We start from the raw sequence: 22,631 nt of genomic DNA, 5'->3' as shown, positions 1-22,631 counted from the left end.
ACTTCAGCTGTTTTTCTTTATTTTTGGAAGTTTAAAATGAAATATAAAGCCCATAATAAAATGCATATGAGGACACAAATCAATAGACTGATAACTCTGTTAAGAACTATGCAACCATAGAGGTCTTCATTAACAAGGGTCTTCAACTCATGAAATTCAGAAAATGCTCTTATTCACTGGTATGCATGTTGTGTTTGTGTCATTATTTATTTCTATGGTAACTAAAACAGTAAAGACAGCAATATTAGACAGCAATAATAGTAATAAAAAAAGCAAACAACAAGAACAAGAACAAAAAAACCCCGAACCTCATTGCAAAAGGAGACAACTAAGAGCCAAAACAGAGGTGTTTAGATGATGGTGTAATTTGCTATAATAACTGCTTAACCACATATTTGGCAAGCCCTGGATAACTCACTTATGAGTAATGCATTTGTCCAAATTACATTCAAATAAAAAGTAGTTACCATGCTCCATTATCATGTGTTCTGCACAGATATTTCCTCCCTATCGATTTTCCCACGGCAAGAAGGCTTCTCACTGAACCCAGGTTGGCTGTGGATTGGTGCTGATTTCTCTTGTGCAGCCTCTGTGAAGCTGGTTAGGTGCTCTGGAGCCACATATCATCAGTCCACTGCTATCTGGAGCTATCTAACTTCCTTGTGCAGCCTCCCACTCGCCTCTTCCCTGTCTGCTCCATCTGCAGCCAGCTTGGCTGCTCTCCTCCAGCCCCAGCTCCCCGAGTGCACGGCAGCTGCAGCTGCCAGAACATCTGCTGTCTCCTGGCCTTGCTGGGGTGAGGACCAAAAGCATGGCCTTTTTAAAGTTGGACACTCGCATCCATTTGAAACTGGATGAGTTCAAAGTTCTCCTGCTTGTCCTGAGACTTGCAGCTTCCTGGGAATAGACAACTGTCTGTAACACAAATTCAAGTGCTTGTTTCAAAGGGATACAATGCACTGTCTTTAGGATGCTCTGGCATTGTGCCTGCTCTTCCCCTGCATCTGTGGAGATTTGGGGTTACAATAGTCTCATTCTAAAAAAAGAGTCATTTTCAAGAGCAAAGAGTGGAAGGAGTGCAAACTCAAACGCAATTAGTCCTTGAATCTGCATCCATCAAGGGTGGGCTTCTACTGCACCAGTGCCTCCAGCCTCATGCAAAAGGTGAAACAATGTGCCCTGGGCTATTCCTGATGAAGGCAAAGGTTGCCTTTTGTTTAAAAAAGTGCATTTGGAAATGAGATATCTTATTTGAAAAGTTACAAGCATGAAGTAACATCATTGTAATCTCACAGAAGGAAAATCTGCACAGCAGCCCCTCATCAGCTGTACTTTTCATCTGTGGGTCAAATCATGCCCTGGCGACGTGCAGAGCTCCCACTGACTTCATAATGGGAAATGTATTACTTATTTAGAGCTGACTTGGCTTTATTTAGAGTGATTTAATACTTTGGTTATTAAAAGTTTTGTGGTTTGGAGATGGAATACAACAGGTGACACACACCCTTCTTTGCCACTCAGTTCTGTACTTTCTGACAGGTTTCTGCATGGGGCAGGACCCAGTGTGTGCTAGTTAGTGAGGCTCTTCCAGGAACAAATCCTGGGCCTTGAGCAGTGTCAACAACATGGGATGCAGTAGGAGTTCAGCTTTCTCCAACTCGTGCTGGCATGGAGCTGTTTGGGACTCTCAAAATGTGTCTTAACTGATGTGTTGGCTTGAAATGCAAGCTGACACAGCTTCATCCCCTGAGCATCCCCCACTGCTTATACTTCTGCTTGCTCAAACCTGGATCTGCTCTGGCTCAGGTCTGGAGTGAACAAACAGCCTCTCTGAGGAGGAAACCTCAAGCTCAGAAGAGCCTGATCCATAACAGGCTCTCTCAGCTGGAGGAGCTCTTCACTGTATGAACTCAAACTCCAACATTAGTGGAGATGTTCCTGCATCCAGAGTTGCCCTCTGGGGAGCTCCCCACCTCTGCAGCACCTGCAGATACAAACATGCTGGTCCTGTCCCTCCCCTGGGCTCCTCACAACCACTTTTTACAGAGGAAAGATCCTTACTGAAAACCATCTTACAGAAAACAGGCTTTAAGGGCCTTTGACAGTTTCCCCAAATCCACTGTGGTCCTCTCCAACTCCTCAGTAAGACATGTTGGCACATACTGTCCCTGTCACCAGGTGGGGAAGCAGGAGCTGCCTTTAAAGCAGGGAGTGATCAATACTGAACACAGAATAAAAAATGTGTCTCCAATGGGATGGGCAGCCCCCTGATACAGACAGCAAGAAAACGCAGAACAAGCTGCTCCAAATAATTGTGCAGGTCTGGAAAGAAGACAGAAGCTACTGCTACTCAATTTGTACCATTGCAGCTCAAAGCTAAGTAGGCATAAATAGAATACACAATAAATGTATATTTAGCTGTAGTTAAAAGTGAAACTTAATATCCTATGTTAGTGCAAAATACTCTCTTACGAAGAAAACTAATTTATAGGTAAAGAAACGGAGCTTAAAACTAAGAGACTGTGTTTTTAAATAAGTTAAGTAAAATGCGTACTTACCTTTTATTCTCCTGCTGTGTGTGCCCTGAGCTGGTCCAGGGAGTTCTATGAGGTAAGAAATTCCTGGTCAACAAAAGTTCCTTTTCTAAAAAAAGTGAACATAATGGAAATGGGGAACCACTTACCAGGCAGCTGAAAAAGGAGCTGACTGTGCAGAGAATTTCACACCTTATGGCTTTTGGTCAGTAAAGTACATAAACAAAATGTAATTTTCTATGCAATTACACGGGGTCACACAAGAATATTATGTTTTAGAAACCCACTCAAAAGCATATTGCTCTCTAAGAGCCCAATCCAGAAAATGGTTCCTCACTTTAGTAAAGTTGCTCGTAAGCATTTCTGGGAGTGGGGCCTACGAGACATTTTCCTTTTCATGCTTTCTTAAACAGTTTATGTGATAGTAACAACAGGAAGATAAATTACTTTGAATGGTAGCAATTAGAGAAATAAGGAGTGTGATAGATTTACCATGTGGAAAACATCTCTCACACATTTTCCTACAGTCATTAAACCTGCTTTTAATGACACAACACTGATTTCAGAAAGAAACAAAGTTTATTTGATGAAAATAAACAAGCTGATCAACACTAAATACTTCCCATACACATGATAACAATGTTATGAACTCTAAATACCTTGGTACTTTACACTTCTACAAGACATTAAATTACAATGACTGTCTAATACATGCCCCACTGGTAATTTCTAGGAATTCCTTAGTTTCATATCAATGTCCTTAACCATATATCAATATCACAATCCAGAACATGCCACTCACTTGAAAAAATTATTACAAGAAGCACTATCAAATGAGGATCTAAGGTAAATAGGGGATACTGACCCATTGCTGCGGAACGTCACATTCAAACGTCACCCTACACACACAAAAAGAAACTTTGCGGATATAGTTTGTGTCAACACATCTGAGGTCTTTTCATAAACACTGTTTAAAAAGTAAATTGAAACCCACTTTCAAATGAAAGTCAATGTGCAGGTACGTGCATACTGGATACACAAAATTCATTAAATACAAAATTCATACTGTACATTTAAATGAAAGAAAGGATGTGCAGTACAAGACTGATCTCACGTTAAAATAATAACCATTATCTTAAATGTTAAGCAAAAGTTGGTTTGCTTCATTACACTCAGAGGGGAGGGGGGAAATCTACCAAACATTGCTCAAATAAAATATTTCCCAACATCACAGTGTTTATTGTAAACCCCGAGATTCTGTTTTAGGATATGAAAAGATTTTCTCCAAACATCATAGAATATCACATGAAATGAAAAGAAGGAGGAAAAAAACCCAAAAACCCCAAAGCAAGAAAGAAAAAAAATCAATGTTAGACAAAATTTTCCTCTTTAGGGGCTAACTTTTAGGCCCTGATAAAAGTTTAGATCAATACTCATACCAACATGAACGGAGCAAAAATGCCCCTAAAATAATAACTGTGACAAAATTGGCACATACATATAAATATCTAACTATACAGCTTTGTGACCCTATTTCCCCCCTAGTTTATATCCTACTTCAAGTATTCGGTTGCAGAGTTAAGGTAAAGACCTGATTGTAAGAGACACAGACGATTGTCCCCTACTGCGACAACAAATTTGTCATGAGAAACCAGTTTTGTTGTCTGAGTTTCCAAGTGCAACATTTGTCATATGTGCTAAATATACTCCCAAAAGCTTTGCTGTTTCAAAAACAAAGATCTAAAATGCCATTGATAGTTAAAGGACAAACTTTTTAAACATGAATGAAATTGGGATTATCTACACTACGCTAATTCTATACATTTTATTCTATTTACTGAAGACAGTAACATCCAGCAGGACTCCTGCTCAAATAAATTGCTCTTTGATTGCACCGAGAATCATGGTACAAATAAATAAAACATCATCTCTAGACAATAATTTTAAGGGGATTGCTATGTATGGCTCATGTAGGATGTTAAGGGTTAATCGCACCACAGGTTCAAAAAATAATTTTTCTAAATTCAGTGCAAGACTTTAGGAGTATCCATTTAGATTTCTTTTTTTTTTTTTCTTTTTCTTTTTTTTTTTTTTTTTAACAGCAGCAAAGAAAAACTACTAAGGATTAAGGCCACCCATGCTTAAATTTATTGTTTGTCCTTTAAAAATGCAGATATTCTATTTCCACTGCCATCAGCATGGAAGAATTTCTTCCTTCCATGGACAAAAAGATGCCTCAACAAAACAGCCAAACACTTGCACATGTTTGCCAGACTGACTGAAAATGTTTGTGGAGTCAGAAGGAACCTCTCCTTGGGAAGTGGCAGAGATCTGACTGTCACTTAAGAGTCTCTCATTGAATGTGACGACGTCACATTTTTATTTTTCCTTGCATGTGCTTTAAATTTATTTTACTAGACACATTTTGTTGACACAAACAGCCTTCAAGTGCTGTTTGTTCATTGGTATTTTCTTTAACATCTAAGATTCATTGGGGTCTGTGTCGGAGACTGTTTTTCAGTGTAGAGAACAATAACAAACAGTTCCACATTTACAGGAGACCTAGTGCATATACTGTATTCACAGCAATATTATCTTTATTTTTCTTTTTGTTTGTTTCTTTAAGAGTCCCAGCTTTTATTGTTGAAAACATGTATGCATTTGGATGGTAAAAGGTTGATACATCCTTGTGTACGTGTCCATATATATATATACACATATGTATTTATATACACCTCAAGCTTTTACCATCCAGGAATAGATACATCTTGTATATAATCATATATTTATGTTCAAATTAGATGTCCTATACATTGTCAGAGACACACACCATATTTTCATAAAACTAAGCTTTGTCATCAGTTATTAGTACCAAAAATTGATTTCATTTCCAACCTGGCCCAGAGCTTAATACCGGTTATAGTATCAATATTTGGTTTTGGTTTGGTTTTAATTTTTATTATTTTATCAGTAGATAAAAGAAAACAGAGGAGGGTAAAGGCTTGTTTTTATTTTTTGGAAAAGCCTGTATCTAACTGGGGGTAAAGTTAATGCCAACACCCTTATATAGCATTTTACTAATACCTCTTTGATAATCTAGTGCAATAGAAGTGATACTTTAGAATAGACTAGGTAAAATCAGCAAATGCAGATATCACATCTAAGGGAATCTGAATTACCTATTAAAATCAATATTCATTTACCAAAAATTAGCTAAATAACCTGTTTAACTGAACTTCATGAAACAACTATATTCTGAACAGATGGTTTCTTTGTAAAAACAGAGTAACTCACAAGACCCATTAAAGACAGAAATGAAGCTCTTATAATTTCTGCTTGAGTCTCCTTCATTATTTTCCAAAGTATCTAATTTCACAATAGACTACAAGAAATAATGGAGAAAATGCTAATTAATGCAGCATTTCATTAGATATCAACCTTAGCATTCATTTTCTGCATCTGTGATCTTCTCCAGGATATCATGGTCATGTTTGGAGATCCAATGCAATAGATTATCATTGTTACCTTCCAGTGCTACAGTTTTTTCTTCCTTTTTCACTAGTTCCTCTGACAACTGTAACAAGGGAAAAAAATATTCCAATTACCAACATGACTGAAACATCCAGAACATCTTAGTTCTCATCTAATCAAGATTCTCATACATATGAGTGGAGATAATGTTTTTCTAGGGGCTGAGGATTAAGTAAGGCATGTAAATTCAATTTCAACTCACGTTCACAGGGTGGCAATTAGTTTTATTGGTGATTTGTATGACGACTCCCCCTAAATGGGAAATATTTTAAATTCCTAAGATGTCAAATTCTGTTGTGCTTGGGATTCTGTAAACAGTGAGTTTTCTGATCTTGTTTATAAGCACAGTAACTTTGAAAGGGAAATGCTATGAATAAAATTAAATATTTTTCTGTGGGAACCAAGGGAATAATTCATTTATTTCCACTCAGTTCTGTGGCAGGTGGGAATGTGCAGTACCTCTGCCAGCCTTCCAAAATTGAAGCACCATTTTCCTGTCATATTTTAAGCACTTTAAGTTCACTTTAATTTGCAGAACAGTGAAGAAAGGTTTTATGGATACTAGAAGCTCAGATTTGCAGAAGTTAGAACACAGGGCAATGTGTTTGGAGGTTTTCAGCCACACACCCACTGATCACAGGTGCTCTGCCTGGCTTGGCTGGCACTGCTGAAACCCTGGGGACTGCGAGAGGGAGCTGGTGTCAGCACAGCTCAGCCAGTGGGAAGAATCCTCCTGCTTCCCACCGATTTTGGATGAGACTCTGTCTGATTGTGACTACAGAGAGAGGCCTCAGTGATTTTTATTGTTACTTTAGTTGTGCTGAAAGAAAACAACACAGTATTCTTGAACAGACAGCAGTGAATTGGTCTTATTCACATTATCTGTATATCAGATGAGTGGGAGGAATTAAATGATTCCTTTAGAGGGCAGCTGTTCATTTATCCACTGACTTTGTTTCTAGAAAATTTGAAATGCATTATGTATGGGATTCTCCATTATTGCCCTTCCATTTATGTAACCTTAAAAGTTTCCAAAACATCTCATTTTATGAAAACAATTTGCCATACAATGCTTAGGGTTTTGTATACAGCGGAAAAGTTGTTATGTTTTTCAAATAGTACTATTTGACTAAAATAGTACTAAAATTAGTAAAAGAAGTAAAGTAGTAAAATTCCACTTTAAAATTTCAGAATCTAATATTTATCAGATAAATTATTCTGTGAGTAAAGTGAAACACTGTTTACAGAATAAACTATCATATTATTTTAAATCTCTATTTTTAAGTTCCCATCTTGCTGGAAAGCACACATAAGAGTTTATATCATACAAATGTAGATGAATAGTTCTACTTTTGCAGTGAGAGGTTGGTACAGTTCTTCTGGTTAAAACACTTAGGGACTAATCCAAAGCCCACTGAAACGTGGAAAGGTTCCCACCGATTTTAACAAGTTTTGGATCTGGCCCTTGAACAGCCTAAAAATGACTTCTGCAGAGCTGGAAAGCCAGGGAGTTCCTAAAGTAGATCATGTTACTAGTTCTGGCACATAAAATCGTTGCAAACTTTTTATGAAAACTGTAAGTCAGCGCATGCATTACGTTTGGTGAACTGTGCATAGCTCCCATTCTTTTGTGTGCCGGGATTTTCTTAATCATCATTCAAAGAGATACTTGGGCAGAGGAAGCACACCTATAAATTAATGGGGAGAGCACATCCCAGAAACTGCAGCACAATAATGCCTAGGTTTTTTAAACCAAAACATAATCACAGCAAATCTTCAATGCAGTTGCTGTTTTACAAGCTGAAGTTCCTCTGCAATTAACACTTTTATGCTCGGAAAAAATAAGAACCCAGAATAAAGTGTCCAATCTGAGAAACAGCAGCAAAGCACAAAATGCACTCCCTCCCCAGCCTGTTCCTCAGATTTTCATTGGGGTTTTACTACAGAATGAAAGCCCCCAAAAAAACCTCACCCACTTAATCAACCCACCCATTCATCAGGAAGCCATATATGTATTGGAAGTGTAACAAAAACTTGTTCACCACAGATAGGAAATGCAAAGTATTTCTCCAGTAAGTCAAATAAATATATGAAAGGATATTGCTGTCAAATACCAACTGAGGTTGAGTAAATTAAATTTATATTTGTTTCTTCAATGCTGTACTTGGGAAAAGTCACTGAACCTCTAAAACAGAAATAAAGTTTGGTAACATGCATTGGACCTGAATTCAGCAGTGCTTCAGCTGAAATTAATGTCTTATGAGTTTGGCACCTCTGTCAGTCCATTAGATACCAGTCAATGAAAACAGCAGAAGGATGTGAAGATATAAAAGTGTAGTAGCCCACAAACATTTGTTCAGATTGTTTTTCCTTTGGATAAAGACACCTGCCTGATTAGTACTTTTTCCCTCCAATCCTTTCCTCTCAGCAGTGATTTGCAGAAACAAGCTGGAGAGGGTGGGTAAACACAAAGGGGTTAAAGGGGAAACTGTTTAATAACAGTAGTAAAATGCAGGCTATTTTTGACATCTGGGTTAATGTCCATTATGCTCCATATGCTTTCCAAATGTTTGCAACAAGCACCCAGATACAAAAACAGATACCCATTCACATGGGCTTAAATTGCCCTCTCCTAACCTGTTACACATGGTACCTACATAAAAGGCCAACAACTGATATGGTAATTAGTGAGTAAGAAAGAGAGGGAGTAGACACTTTATGGCAGGGAGCTGGTATCTGACCAAATGTTAGTAGAGAAGGATATCATTAATGAAAACCTGTGAGGGCTATTTCTGCTCCCTAATCTACGACAAGACCTCTGCACTATAATGTGACATCCTTGGAAAAGCTGTCAGGATGAGTTCCTCAGTTTCCTTCTCCAGACTCATTCATCATTACTGCAATCAGAGTACTAACAAATGATAGGAAATTATTTCATTTTCTGGAAACAAGTAACTAGACTGCAGTAAGGCTATAACTCATAAACTCTTTCTCAAGTGATGTCCCGGGATTTGCCTGTGCCTCTTGCAACAACATAATGTAAATTATAGGAAGGAGAAAAAAAAAGCATTCTCAATCTTTACGTTTGGGCAAAACCATGAAAAGGATGACTCTATTAACTAAGACAAAGCCCTGACACTCTAAATTCTGTCCCTGTCACCAGCCTGTTGTGGGACTAAGGAAAAAGTCATTTTTCTGTCCTTAACTTGCTCTTTGCTACAGCAGGCATAACATCAGCCTCCTCACAGGAATTTGCAAGGCTTAGTGTTTGTAATGTGCCTTAAGAGTCTTGGATGAGTGCTAAGTATTATTATTTTTCAGTTCCTGCATTTGATTAAAACTGAAATAACACAGTAAAAATTAAATTAATATATTAAGTTACAAGTAAAGAGCAAGCATGTGGTTTGTGGAGCTACTTGTAACACTGTTAATACGAACATGTACTACAGACTAGGTGATTCCCAAGGTCTGTACTGACATGTACCAGGTGGGCATAACTTGACAACTGAAAAACCCCCCAGAAGTTTGATTCAGCCAAAAATCTGTTCATGGCTTCTGTGTGAGCTCAGAGCCTGGGCCAGCAGGAGCACGGTGGGATGCTTTCCCTGCCCCTCAAGTGCAGTTGTGAACACCATCACAGCCCAGATATTTGCAATTCAGCACAAGCAACAAAATTGGGTAGCACAGATCTGCTGGAGTGCTCGCCACTCCATAGGTCCCTTAACACAGGATGTGACAATGGCATGATGTGTGCTGTTTGAACCTCCCTGTCATTACAGCCCCGACAATAAATACTGTTTTTGCTACTTCCTCCTGGCCTACCTCTTGAGGAAAGAAAGAAAACCCACCTCTCACTTTCTAAAGAATACAGTAACCTGTTGAAGCCTGTTATATCAACACGGAAATCTCTAGTGAGGAGGGCCAAGAAGAAAAATAATTAAGGCATAAATTTGTATCCAACCTACGTAGAAAATTTTCAATGCTGAGATGCCAAAGACACCTAAGACACTTGTTGAGCAGAGTGAAAAGGTAAAATCCAGTTTAAATTTATAGCATTCCTTCAGTGTCCCTCTAGGAGTTTGGCTTTTTGCCAGTGTTCCTTGTTAAAAATTTGTTAAACGTGTTTGGCATTAATGCAAACACAAAGTGCTCATTTGTTACAAATTCTATTGGAATGCATTCATTTAAGGCAATGAAGTAGTTACCAGAAAAGAAAAAATGTTCATTAAGTACATTTTAAAAATACAATGATGTATGCGGCGCATAACTATGGCGCCCCAGTGGCTATATAAATATCTGACAGAATAACCACAAGTTGTGTTTGGTTTGAAATTGGAATCTCTTAAACATAACCGATAGAACAAAAACTGGTTTTGTTTGTTGTCAAAACTGATGTTAGTCTTTCTTGTTTAGATCTAGTTGTAATAACCAAAGTTTTGCCATACAATTTTTTTACATCTCAAATCAATAAAGCCCACGGGTTAAAGTAATGCTCAAGGAAGTTTCTTGATTCAAAAGGTAAGTGCAGCACTGCACATTATCTGGAGAACACTGGACGCAGAAAGTAAACACCCTGCTTGGAGGAGAACAAATTTTAGTCATTCTTAAAAACTCCACTTAAGGAAATGTTACCTGGGAGATCTGCAACTGTCTGACAACACTCAGGTTCACCTCAGCAAAAGGTGCTCTGCTCTACTCCTTGCAGAAAACAAAGAGCTCAGACCTAGTTTACAACATCTCAATAACAAATCCCTTTTAATAATAATGTGAAATATCACTGATAATGATAACTCTTGATATTGAATAAGCAATCCTATTGAGGTCTATTTCTTAGATGCTAGAAAATATCTTCTTAGCTACATTGTAAAACTAAAACCATTTTTCTCTATATTTTTTTCAGTGATTTATAGCTACTTACAAAAAAAAAGTTTTAAAATGATAAATACATAAATAAAACATATTCAAAAGAAAGATCCAGAAACTGTGTGACTTAATTAAATATTGAAAGGTTTACAAAAAACCACCAGTATAAAAAGTTATTTATAAAGACAGAATTAACTTTGCTCCAATTCTGGCAAAGAAATTATTTATCCCATTTGTTGCTATTTATGTTTTCAATTCATTACACAGTAAACTTCAGAAGGATCTGCAGCTGGTGGTGGAATCACTGCACGAATGTGATGAACTTTCCATATTGCTATAATGCCAGAATTGTTAATCTTAGTTAGGGATAAAAGCAGATACCATTGGGATGAATAAAATCAAATGGATTCAAGCCCTCTAGACAGTAAGAGTCCTTGAAAACTACTGTACAATTATATCATAAAATTAGATGAAGTTTATGAACCTTGAGACTATTTGGACAAGGATGCCTTCTCTACTGGGAATGTTTATAAATCAAAACTAGACAAGTGCTATATGAGCTATTTTTTTCTTAGAACCTTTTTCTTTTCAGAAAACAAGTCCAGTCCGAATCAAAGAAATACGAGAAAGCTCGGTACATATCCTGCAATCTGCCGCTGGAAACTGAGTTAAAGAGAGGGAGTGTGAAGGATGGCTCGAGAGCAGGACTTTTCAATGGGCTGAGCTGGAGTGAAGGCGATGGAAGAGTTTCCATGGCTTCCAGGGACCCCGGAGCGGCGGCGGGGGCGGCCGGGATGCAGCAGCGCTTTGTCAACACGTTTATGACTTCCTAAAGACAGAGCACACTGAGACCATCGTTACTTTTTGTTATTGTTGTTGTTGTTGTATAAATCGAATTGAAGTGACAAGAAAAAAAGATTTCTGGTGTTAAAGCGCCTCAAGCAGCGACGCTCCCAAGGTGATGCCGAAAGCCGTCAATAGCCGGGACCATTTGAATTGGAAGGTGCCTTTTCCATCCTGGCTGACGCGGAATGCCATTTATTCTCATGCGCGGGATTAATTAGGGGCCTTTTTTTGTTGTTTTGGTGTTTTTTTTGAAGATCAAGGTTTCTCTCTCGCTGCTGCCTAATAACACGGTGTGCCTGCCCGCCACCTGGCCCGGCGCGGCTCCGGCGGCGGCACCGCCTCGGGCCACGGCAAGTGCGGGCAGGAAACGCTTAACCCGCGCTCTGCCGGCCCTCAGCCGGCCCCGCCACCGAGCAGCCACCCTGAGGCCAGAAATGCCCCTCCGAGCCCGAGCTCAGGGCAGCGGAGAGGGGACGGAGCTGCCGCAGCCCCCGCGCCCTGCTCGGCTGCGAGCCCGAGAGGAGCCCTTGCTCCAGGAAGGGAGCCTGGGAACAGAAGTGGTTAAACAAACGCTGTGTCAAGCCCCCAATCTAATAAGTCATCTTATTAGGAAGTTGTGATGCCCTGCTTGCCCTCGCCTGTGGCTTGTCTGCTCCACTGAAAAGTCTCCTGCTGGGACCTTTGTGGCATTATACGAGGTAGAGAGGGCTGCTGCAATATATGAGCCTTGGTTTGGAGCAGCCAAAACAGCAGGAGAACTAAGCTGCAAAGAATTAAACATGTAACAACTTTGTAAAAGCACAGACAGTGATTGAGGTTGGCCCTTTTGCTGTTGACACATTCTGGCCCCTGTAGGTTGTGGTCACTAAGCCCATTAGAGCTGCAGTGTGGCAACATCTAGTTCAGCAAGTTCAATGTGTTTCTGGTTTATTTCTAAATACTGGATACAAGCTGGCAGCGATAGGAGAGTGGAATATGGCACCAGAAATATGTCATAAACACAGTCATCATTGTCAGGGATGTGAAATTGCTTTTCAAACTATTTATTTTTGGCAGATGGAGGGTGGGTGTATTTTTGCACTTTGTTAACTGAAATTTAATTGCAACTTGCTGCATGTTTTGTTTAATTAAGAAAAAAAAAAAAAAAGAAAGAGACAGGAAACCTCAAGATGCTGTTTTCTCTTAAAAGAGAAAATTTTCACTGGAGAGAGAAATCTTTGTTGCTAGAAATTCACTGCAAAATGAAACCAGAAAAAAACAAACGCAATAAAAACTCAGCTGGGATAAGTTTCACTTACAAGCATCCCCTTATTTAAATATCAACTCCCCACTGTACATTTCTTTCCATCTTTTAAAGATAAAACATACATTAAATTCAGATTCTAAAAACTGGGTTGTGAAATGGACAAGAAAGATTAATTAAATTAATGAAAGGAGGTATTATGGACATAACGAGGGGTAGATTTAAGTTCTAAGCCCTAATACACAGAAGAATACACATCCCCATCTCTTGTGCACCCCACTTTTTCAGGGAGTGGTGCAAGGTTTCTGTTGCACATCGATGAGGATGCTCGTGGTCCCTCAGCTCTGAGAGTTGTTTCCCTCTCCAAACTGTGTTGTGGTCCCAGGTTTTATGAGTCCTTGCAGATTCATCTCTGCCAAGAGCTACCAGTCTGTAGATATGGAGCAAAGGATGAGTTGGCTGAACACTCGTGCATGTGGAACATTTGTCTCCCCCTCGAGCCTGTTACGTGCTGCCTCTGCCCTCCTCCCCAGATGAGCCAAAGCTTATGTAAGAGGTGAAATGTGCAGAGAGGGATAAAAACAGGTCACAGCTGAAGGAGGGGAGGGTTTGGCAATCCTTTGTTCTTTGTGTCTGCAGCACAGGCATTTCCCTGGTGCTGTCCCCTGTTTTTTCCAGGGTTTTTTGCTGAGGCATGGTCGCCCTTTGGGTGCCCCCAGCTCCCTGCTTGCTGATCCACAGAAATCGCTGGCCACTCCTTTTGGAGGCATAAAAATTATGTCAGGGGCAAAGCACATTCTTTCTTTGGCCACCAGTGATGAAGGAGCATTTCTTTTCTGTCTTAAAGAGTTTGCCTGAGCCAAGCAAGGTCAGAGCTGTGGCTTTTCGCTGGATAAGGGAAATTTCTAGAATTTGTAGGAGGTGGAGTTTTTTTCTGCCATCTTTTGAGATTTGATGATAATTTGTGACTAGAAGGAAATTCTTAAAATCTCATACATACTTGTCTGGTTGTAGAGAGTATGATTTGGGTTTTACCTCATGCATCCTAGCAGAGTCAGTCAATATTTAATAGCTAAAATTGGCTGGTTGTTGTGCTTGGATAACTCTAGTTACTGTGGCTGCTACCACACTGTTGTTAGAAGCATATTGGTTACTAGATGTTGTACCAGAGTAAATACTAATAAATTTGGTGGTTGTGGACAGGAAGTTTAATCCAAAAGCATCCCAGCCAGCAAGGAGGCACACAAGGGCTGTAGTCCTTGTTGTGATGCACCCAAAGGCTGGACAGAGTGGGGCAGAAGAGAGGTGGTGAGAGCTGAGTGCAGGTTTGAAGTGTTTTATGTGCGTGCCTATTTCTGCCTTTAGGAAAAGGGTGGATCCTTGGCCAGGACAGAAAAGTCTTCTTGGAAATGCTGGACATAAGCACGGTGTCTTTCAGGCACATGACTCCAGTAGGTTATTGAAACTTTGCTGGGGTTATTTTTTCCTTACCCAAGGAATAACAAGAAATATAATGAAGATGCAGCTCATGGCTTGTGCTTTCCCAATCACCTCAGATTTCTCATCTTCTAAAGCTGACAATAGACTAAAGAGCTTTATGGTATTGCTCTGTGGATCTGAATATTTGTACCAACAGCTGTATGTCCCACCTATACTTCATAATTTAGATAAACCATTAGTCTGTTCTGCTAGTCAATAACCCAGTACTCACTGAAGTTGTCCTATCAGGTGTATCTAAATACTGATTGTACTGTGGAAGGCATTGTGAGGTATGCTTATTGTATTAGTAACAACAGTGTAAATGAAATCAATATGTCAAAGCATAGTCAGAGTTCTATTGTACAAAAAGCCTGTTGTACAGTACACGAGATATGCTCTCAGCTTCATCCCTACCAAATGATCCTGAACATATATATATATATATATATATATATGTATTTTATTTTACATGGCTCATGATATGAAACTGCTTATAAAAATGGAGTCTGATGTTACAGTTGTATCTTTTAATGTTAAGAAGAAAGAGGTACAACTAAGGCAAGTGTTGTAGGTTTGGTCTGTTTGAAGACCAATGCTGAATCCATTTAAACCCTTCAAACTGCTAAAGCTTTACAATGACTGTGTGTGGCACTGGGAACAGGACCATACATGCTCGACAGCTACTTATTTTTTAAATACCCATCCAAGTAACACGCAGCATTTTGAAATCTAACTTGTGTGGTCTAATTATGCAATAATTTTTATAATTTAGGCCCCAATATTATGAGCTTCCCCACAATTATGGCTCTGCCCACGCATTTCTCAGTGCATGATAGGGAAGACTTAGGGGCCAGCTCTGTTAAACATACAAGTATATGTTTTAATTTTAAAATTTTTACTCTATGTGAGATTTAAAAATGCACTTAATATTAAGAGAAGGCTTAAGAGTCTATCCTGAAGAGGACCTTAGAGGCTTTCATTTAACTAAAGGCATACATATACAATTCCTGAGGACCCACATTTATCAGCATTCCAATGATAATGAGTATTACATAAAGGGAAATGATAAAATAGCAGTAAGCAAAATTTTTCTCCCTCCCAATCTTCAAACACCACCTTTATAATCACTGTACACTCAAAAACATACATGTGTGTAAGAGTTGGAGAGATCAGAGGCTTTGACTGCAAGATTTCCAAAGATACTCAAAACATCCATGCAAGTGTCAAGTGACAGGTAAACATGTACAACCAAAAACATGAACTTCATTACGAAATCATATAAAACTACAATGGTGGCATTTTCTACTCTATATTATTATAAAAAATGATGCATTGCAATTAAACTGTTTAGCAAAACAAGAAAAGGAAATTAATGAGCAAGAGCAATCACCACAGTTCATTGCTAACTAAAATTTACACTGAGTAGTACCTTTTTTTTTCTAGAAAACACCTATTTCTCTATGCCCATTTTCTTTCTCCTCTCAATCTCTCATTGCAGCTCTGCACAAACCTTGTCTGACTTCTCTTTCTACTTGCTTAAACTTTATTTGTTCCCACTTTTTTTTTATTCCATTCCCTACAGCAGAGCTTTTTGCACTCTATCAGCCTCTGCTGCCAACCTTTGCCCAGCTCATGCTGAGTGATGACTTTGGGCAGCAGCTGGAAATGGGGTGACACCATCACCCTCTACTTTCCCTGCATCTTGCAGTTCTGGAACAAGATAAAACATGAGAAGAGTAGTTCACAAAAGCAGTTTTGAGGACAGTAACTTGCTAATTAAAAACACAAAAACAAACCCAGAAGATACTTTGATGTGCACGCACAAGTGTGTCAAGCCACTGAGGAAAAGGTAAAGCTCAGAGTGGAACTTAATTAACAGAAACAACTTGGAAAATAAAAATAATGATGGCTGTACAAAAATTGTTCATTCCTCCATTAATTTTAGAGAGAGAAACAACTAAAAAGGTACTTATAAAAAAATCTTTCCCACTGAAACAACTACAAGAAGGACAAGATAGTTTTAGGGCTACTTGCCAGAAACTTTGTTTTCACCAACTCTCTAATTCAAGAAGGTAAAACCATATTTGACTACATATCCTAATTTCTCATTAAATACTCTAAAAGCAAACAAAATTATCTACCCCATTTCATTCTAATTTTCTGGATTTTTCTTTTCTCACACTTCTATATCTTGCCCTATTTTCCTATGAACTTAAAGAGTAGATGTCTAGATAACTAGATAACAGGAACTTAAAGATATATCTTTATATAATATATATATATAATAAAATACATATAGACATCAACACCTCTAAATTCATATTTCTACAGTCTGGAACTGAGACACAATGGCCTGTGCTGTATAAAGAACATTTGTATTTGGACAAAAAGATGTGTGAAATTCAGCAAAAAAAGCACAGCTGGATCATTATTTCATATCTGAATGCAGCATGTTGCATTATGAAAATGTAAGGATTAAGTCAAAGAATGCAGTTTCACTGCATTTTTTTCATGAGGAAATCTTATTTTACAAACATTTCCAGCTAACTAATCAAATCAAGCTAACTTTTTACTAATTTATCTAAGCTACTTGTTCTTTTAAACAAGTCTTTTTTTAGAATATACCCCAACTGTAATTTATCGATTTTTTTATAATCAAAAGTTATTGTTTAAGCCAGGAATAGCTTTTTAGCGGAGTTCAATAGTTAATCATGCAAAATAAAGCAAAAAAAAGAAGCCAAAACAAAACAAAAAAACCCTAGTAATTTCTCATGCAAGTTCACAAACAGAGGATGTGAAAAGGAGCAGAGGAAGAAGAGGGTCATCTGTGTCCTTTGCAGATATTTTTTTCCAATAGAATATTTGGGGATCTCTAATTTCATTAAATGAAATCTTATTTTTAATTCCCCAAGGTATGCACCTTCCATCAAAGGCATTACCATAGTAATGATAACAAAATATTTTGTAGGCTCATTGTAGAAAATGCGGTTTGTTCCAACAATAATCCCTAATTTATCTGTCTCCCAAATTTCCAAGTGCAGGTCAGGAACAATTCACACCTTCCACTGTCCCTCTGCAGAAGGAAAGAGGGAATGAACCCTCCCTGCAATGCTCCTGGCCCCGAGAGCTCAGGGCTCCTGCTAAACCCAGAACATGGCATTTAATGATCCTCAGGAGACCAATACCATCCACAAACCACTTAAAGCACAGTTCCAGTTCCATTTATCCTCGAGGTCTCTGCAGCTGGCATGGCAAGCCTGGCCAACAGTTCCATGATATCCGAGTCAGCATTGCTTGTGTCCTGTCCAGAACCAATGCCAGCCAGTTTCACCGAGTGTCCACACTGCAGGGAAATTTACCACTCAGAAATGGGTAGAACAGCAAAGATGTGGCAAGCCTTGAACAGGTTCAGGGGGTAAAAAATGGATATGTGTTTAAATAACTTTTTCTTTTCCAACTATTTATTACATAGCTTCCCTTTTTTTATTGCTGCTGCAAATAAAGGTTTAGAGATTTTAGAGGACTGTGCACAAGAATTCCAACATCTCCATCCTGAAGAGTAATAGCTAACAATATATCCTGATAATTACTGTGCAGTCTTAGAGTTTGGGATTGCTTTTCTTCCATATGCTTCATTTTACATTTATCTAAAGGTAATTACATCTGCCAGTCCCTCAAGTCACTGCAACCTAGATTTTGCATTTTCAGAATTCCTTCAGTCCTGCAGAACAACAAAATAACTTTCAAAACCATTTTGTGGGAAATTCCCATTAAATATGTCTGGTTTCTCAAAAGGATGAGCTGAATCCTGCAGGGCAGTGGGGATGGAGGGAAGGCAGCAGACACAGCTCCATTCTGTGCATAATTCTACAAAGTGCCAAGCCATGCTTGTGGAATCCTTTGCTGTGCTGGTGCTGCTGCCTGACGGTGTGTCAGCATTTTTCAGCATTACACCACTATCAGCTTGTACTGGGACCCTTTAAAACAGCTGAAATAAAAGAGCTCTTTCTGCATATTTATGCCATCCTGCTCTGAGCACTTCCTGTTGGCCCCAGTAAATCTCTGCTAAATTTCAATCGACTCTCGTGGTGTTCCAGCTGTTAGATAAACTTCCAAGGATATTTTTGTGACAGGTACAAACCTAGACAGGAAATCTCAAGAAGAAATCCTAAATTAATTATATGTCAACATTCAAGCCACAAGAAGGAGCAATTGTCATAAATTTTTGGAACCTAGAATCCAATTTTAGTTGTAAGCGCAAAAAAGTTCACTGACTCATTTGTGATTCAGTGCCAATAAAATAATATATTTCATATTCTTCAGCAGTTCACTTTGGCTAAACATAGAAGGGAAACTAAGAACAGTGGGCTGTATATTTAAAGCACATAAAGAATTCAGATGCAAACTAATTACAAATTGTAGATTTACAATTTATAATTTGGAATTGCCTAATCTTATCCCACTTTTTTGAAAACAGATACAACATATAAACTAATTCAGTGTTAAATGAAAAGATCTTTACTACCTAAAAATCTGATAACGGTGCCAAGAACATCTTTCTGCAATTCCCAAGAGCACAGACCATCTCTTTTCTCTTTCCCAAACACGGTGCCTTTTGCGTGTTTTGGGAATGCTGGTAGGGACAATAAGGAAGGGGCTGAGAGGGCAGAGGATGCTGTAACAGTACTGACCCACAGAGGATTGCCAGTGTTTCCTTGGCTTTAGCTTTGCTGTGGAATTCCTGACAGCTTTTCCCATCTCTGTGCTTGGAGAACCTTGGGATGGTGTCGGGCCACTCGGGCGGTGCGAGCGCTCCACACCCCAACATCCCCAACACTTTTCCTGCAGTGCTGCTGAGGCCCATAACCCTTGCTGTGCTCCCCAGACGAGCTGTCCCAGCAGCAGTGTGGGTTTCTCTCCAGGTCCAGCCCTGTGGCAGCCAGGGCAGAGCTCCCAACCCCGAGCAGCTGAAAAAGCCAACAACTGTGTGTGGAGTCAGGCGCTGAAAAGCGACCTTGTGCTGGAACCTGGCAGGGGGCCCTTCCCAAACCTGTCTGCCCGAAAACAAAAGGGAGGGGTTTGAGACACCTGTTGTCTCAGCACAGAGAAAAATGTGTCACGGCAGGGGCAGAGAGGGAGTGGGAGAAAAACCCGGTTAGTTTCTCGGGCGGCGCTGCTGGATGCAGCTTTGTGGCGCACGTGGGGGATGCTGTGGTCCCCACCTGGCACCGGCTCTGTCCCCAGCTCTGGCAAACAGCCCAGCACAGGGCGCTCCTCCAAAGGCCGCAGCAGAGCTCATTGGATACGGGCTCCAGGGAATAACCACTGCTCCAAGCAGGAGCTGCAGCCCTCCTTGGGCAGAGGCAGGAGGCAGGAGGAAGGGCAGGGGATCTGCTTTGAGCTGCAGCTCAGAGGGAGAGCAGGATGGTTCAGGCTATCGACAGGCGAGGCAAGGAAACAGTGACCACTGGGCACCAGGCCACGGCTGAGTATTCTCTTCATAAACAATGATCTTTCACACAATGCAGGTAACATTCCCTGCGCTTTACTGAGTACTTTCTCTTCCCAGACACTAAAAGGATCCATCCAGAGTCTTCCAAATTATTTCAGTGGAGATACATCAAGCAGTCTCAGGAAGCAAACACTCAGAGCCCCGTCTGCAGCCAAAACTGGGCCCACAGCACAAACACAAATACATCAGAAATCCTGCAAGGAACCAGCAGAAACATACTGCACTCAGCTGACCACCTTGATTCTGTGTCTCTCAAATACCGTGGATAAATAACTACTTATGTCACCCTGGGAGAAAAGGAATGTATGATATGGCTATGAAACCACCTGGATTTTTTATATATAAAAAGTGTTTTCAGTGCTTATGGAAAGCCAGACATGTAAATTACACTGCCCTTAGCAGGAAAAAAATATGTGCCAAAGACCATGCCTAGGAGCAGAACTCAGGAAGAATGGGGGTATGGTCATGCCAGCTTTGCAATGTTTTCTTTTACAAGCCTGTTTTACTGCTGAGGTGGGGGAGACTAGTGTTATTGCTTCCTCAGAAAGCTGTTCTCACAGGATTTGACTATTGGTCATGAAAATCTTATAAGGTCAGACAATCCTGCAAGATTTTAATGAATTGAAGGTTTAAATGTGTTCCCAAGATCTCGGTTATATCCGTTTCTAAGATGGAAAGCAATGTGCATCGCCTGGGAAACAAGAATTCAATAAAAGCAAATCTGGAGAACTGAATTCAGTACCCTTGAAAGTTTACACAAATTTGTTATCAAATAATTTATCTACTTTCATCCTTTCCACATTGACAGATACAGGTGGGCACTACCAGCAAAATGACACCTGCATATTCAGGATGGAAGGAAATAGACTTGGCCTGCTCCCTTGGTGCTGACTCTGTGAGGGTCATTCTGCAAGAGCAAGAGGACACAGCCACAGCATCCTGTGCCATTAGAGGTCCCTTCAAGGCTGATTGTTAGCCTTAGAACATTAGCACTCTGGGTATTTATCAAAATGTGGACACAAGAGTGGCTTGAAGTAGTTTCACTTCCTCTTAAATGATAATAAATTGGCAGTGTGAGTGTTGACTGCCTGCAAAGCAACTTCATTACTTCAGAGGTTAATGGAGCAACCTCTCTCTGTTGATCTTCCTGTCACCATTGGCTACAAAAGACCCTCTGACACAGTGCAGTTTTCAGGAGAGGCATAAGTACAACAGAGATTAACCACATCAAAAAGAATACTGTCCCACTCCATTATATTCTGCAAAGCTGGTGTGCAGCAAATTGCAGTGACCAGCAGTGTTATCTGCCTTGTCTGACAATGGAATCAGCATAAAAAGAGGTGATGAGGCTGTATTAGAGACAAACACCTTTCCATCTTAAAAAAAAAAAGTGAAAAAATAAAGGAAAGAAGAAAAGCAAATAAATGAGGAGAGGAGAGGAAAAAGGAAAAAAAAAATGAAAAAGAGTAAGAGAATACTTTAATTATGATGTAAATATTGGAGCCACTGACCTTGAGATTTTTTGCACAAATTCTATAAAGTTCCTCTTGTATTTCTTACAGAAAGCTACACAGTGAATTAACCAAACTATTATTCTTTTGAATGCTGGATTCATGATTTTGCAGGAGATGAAAACTGACAGGAATAGAGTAGGAGATGGCCATGAGATTCAAAGAGGATTACATTTAATGCTGGCTAAGTGAATAACCCTCTGAATGAAAATGTATTCATTTGGGGAAATGTGCCTCTTCTTGTTACAGGTTACTGCCCTGAAATGCCTGGCAGGCGTGCTAACTTTCAATAATTCAGAACTCCTGTTGATCACGAACAACACAATGAGCGTGTTCCTCACCCTTCTGAACTGAGAACATTGCCCAAGGAAGCTGAACATCCTGGACATGCTAAACACAAATATTTGCAAGTGACTCCCCAGAAGGGAGGTTACTCCTGTCCTACCAGCAGCACCTATTTTGTCAGGAGCACAAACCCAAATTCACAATACACCCAGGTTAGTTTTCTCTTTGTGAGCACGTGCATGAAATCCAATTGCTTGCTGGAAACATTTCATTTCGTTCAATATTTCTGTTCTCTTCAGCAGATTAACAGATGAACAGGTAGCTAAAAGTGCATCAGACATGCAATTACAGCGCTGTAAATGCATGCACATATCCAGTAATTACATGTGGAGTTGTGCAAACCATTCAGGGGTGTTTCAGGTCACTTGTCTCCACTCTCCACTTCCCAGCCCCACCAGTGTTTGGGATGGGACTTAGCCAGTCTGACAACACCTCTACAGCAAATACATCAAATTCTTGTTGAACTCTTATCTTTTGGAGGTCTCAATTAGAAGTGAATACTTTTGAGCATGAAACCCATCAGCCTGAATGAAAGCATCAACTTCCTACACACACACAGTGGCAGGTACATGGACATCTTGTTAGAAGAAACATTGATAATGAGTGTCTGCTGATATCATGAGGGAGGAGGACCCTACTGGAATTACAGGAGATAAGGAAGACTGGGATTTCTTGCTGGAGAAGCAAATGGGGTGAGATTCCAGGACAGAACTCCTCCAAACACCAGAGCAAGTGTACCTTCCCAGTCTGTCTTAGTCTTCCCAGAC

At 39.7% G+C, this 22,631-nt stretch overlaps 1 protein-coding gene across 6 annotated transcripts in view; it reads right to left on the bottom strand.

The window, feature by feature from the left end:
* Positions 1–3,094: 3,094 nt before the first annotated feature.
* The window catches only part of ERC2 (ELKS/RAB6-interacting/CAST family member 2), a 406,984-nt gene continuing 387,447 nt past the window's right edge, over positions 3,095–22,631 (bottom strand). For 4 of the 6 annotated variants that reach the window (XR_015275158.1, XR_015275159.1, XR_015275157.1 and 1 more), the window contains one exon: positions 4,591–6,108. The gene's annotated coding sequence lies outside the window, so the exon portion shown is untranslated. Of the gene's footprint in view, positions 6,109–22,631 lie in introns of all 6 variants that reach the window. The other 2 variants (XR_015275160.1, XR_015275161.1) reach the window with 1 other exon arrangement.

The sequence above is a fragment of the Cyanistes caeruleus genome, chromosome 11 (assembly GCF_971803275.1).
Source record: "Cyanistes caeruleus chromosome 11, bCyaCae1.hap1.1, whole genome shotgun sequence".
Classification (NCBI taxonomy): Eukaryota; Metazoa; Chordata; class Aves; order Passeriformes; family Paridae; genus Cyanistes; species Cyanistes caeruleus.
The sequence above is the reverse complement of the archived record's forward strand: the minus strand, read 5'-3'. Positions and strand labels throughout refer to the sequence as shown.